Genomic DNA, 2,448 nt, shown 5'->3' on the forward strand with positions numbered 1-2,448 from the left:
ACCTCGGTCTTGGCATATAATTACAATTGATTTAAAAGATTGTTTTTTTACCATACCTCTACACGAGAAAGACAGGGAAAGGTTTGCTTTCTCAGTACCTACTCTGAACAGTAATTCTCCAATGAAGAGATATCATTGGAAGGTACTTCCACAGGGAATGTTAAATAGCCCAACTTTATGCCAGTATTTTGTACAACAACCTTTAGAAATACTTCGTAAGCTGTTTCCTCAATCTATCATATACCATTACATGGATGATATTCTGCTAGCTGATTCTGATCCTAGTATTGTAGAAAAAATGTTTCAGGAAGCACAAAGAATTCTGCCATGCTGGGGTTACAGATTGCGGTGGAAAAAATACAAAGAGGAGATTCAATTACCTATTTAGGCTATAAAATAACTGAACAAAAAATTCGACCACAAAAGGTACAGATCCGTAGAGATCAATTACAAACTCTTAATGACTTTCAGAGATTATTGGGCGATATTACCTGGTTAAGGCCTACAATCGGGTTAGCTACCTATGAGTTAAGTAACTTGTTTCAGATTTTACAAGGGGATTCGGATTTAAACAGTCCTAGGTGTTTAACTGCTGAAGCAGAAAAGGAGTTAATTCTGGTGGAACAAAAACTTCAAAAGGCATATGTGGATAGAATTGATCCTGAACTTGGTTGCATTTTGGTTATTTTGCCTTCAAAACATTCTCCTACTGGGCTTCTCATGCAAAGGGAAGACCGGATTATAGAATGGATATTCCTGCCAAATAAACAAAGCAAAAAATTGAAAACATATATAGAGAAAATTTCTGAATTGATTACAAAGGAAAGTATGAAATGGAAACCTGCAGTAGTTTTGAGATGGGGTCGTGGGTATGCATATGTTTCCACAGCGAGTGAAAATATATGGCTACCAACTAAACTTATAAAGATTAGATCTGACCATATAACAAGTGAATCTTAAGAGCTACCTGGTTCTTAACAGCTTGACATTGTTCCTTACAGCTTGGAGAACTAATGCCCTCTTCTGTCCTATTGGTGTATATGCAGGTAGAGCCCTGTATTTGCAAAAAGTAGGACAATGCTGAAGACAGCAGGCAGCATGGGTGATTTAACCCCAAAAGCATGCCTCTGGCACCTCGAGCAAGATGCCTCAAATGATGTTCCCTTGAAAATTATATATGTACTAACATACCTGTACTAATGATTTATAAAGTCTGCTTACTTTCAGAGCAAAAAACAGGACAATTATGAAGATCGAACTTCTGCCTCTGGCACTACTACTTTTTCCAGAAATTGCATGCATATTAACAATAAATCGGCTAGCCGAAAGGATCGATCCCAAAAGGACTAGACAAAAAACAGCTAGCTTTTCCAGCGCTTGGCCAATATATTATTTTTCTTGGGTACCCGAAAAATATTTTTCTCTTAAACAGCATCAAGTAATTTTGAGAACACGACGCCCCCATTCCCAGTAGGTGGGATGTGTGTTTTTGGTGGGTTACCAATGCTCATCTTTGCCTAACGGGGTTATTTACAATTAATAAAAGTTCATTTGGGGATTTCTTTCTTCTATCTTTCTTTCTCTCTTACTTTCTATCCCTTTTAATATTAAGAAAAAGGGGGGAAGGAAGGGAGGATACAGGATTGTAGAATAAAAGGTAGATTATTGAATCTACTAACTTAAAAAATTCTACATTGGTATTGTAGATTGATGGAAATTTAAGACTTCTGATTGACGGAAATTTAAGACTTCAACTTTTGCTTCACATTGATATGAACTTAAATTGTATATTCCATTCATTTTTGCCTTATGTATTGTATGTTATATGTTGACAAAATATTGTATATTGTATGTTAGAAATTTACGTTCTTTTTGTTCAATGTTTATTTGATGTATTATTTGTACCACTAATGTCTTATAAAAAACTGTTTGGAATCATCGGGGATAAAAGTTGGTATTTAGTTACGTAGAAATCCTATTAGATACTCACTTTGTTATAGAGCAGGTTTGTTTAATAGCTTGTCTATGTCTTCAAAGGAATAGATTGATAACTGTAAGAATAGATAGATTTGCTCTTCAAACTCTTCAGAGATCCACAGAATATGGCATTTAATGATGAGGGCTTTCCTGACAGAGAGAGACATCCGCTTCTGGCCGCCTCTCCATTTGCATCATTGAAGATGGGGGCTTCAAGAGACGCTGGTGACAGAATGGTCACTAGACGGAAAAACTGCTCTGCTACTGCTCTTATCTCTACGGCTGATGACAGGCTGACTGTCTGCAACGATCAACAATGATGCTGGAAAGATGACTGTCCAGCTTTAAAGAGAATAGATGGACCAGACCGTCGGATTTCCTGCTTCAAAAAGCAGTTCGTTGGATGTTTTGGGCCGAAAGGCTGAAGACTGATTGCCCCAATGAAGGAAGAATTCGGTGACTATCCAGGCA

This window comes from Acomys minous (assembly GCF_964271855.1).
Source record: "Acomys minous genome assembly, chromosome: 11".
In the NCBI taxonomy this organism is placed as follows: domain Eukaryota; kingdom Metazoa; phylum Chordata; class Mammalia; order Rodentia; family Muridae; genus Acomys; species Acomys minous.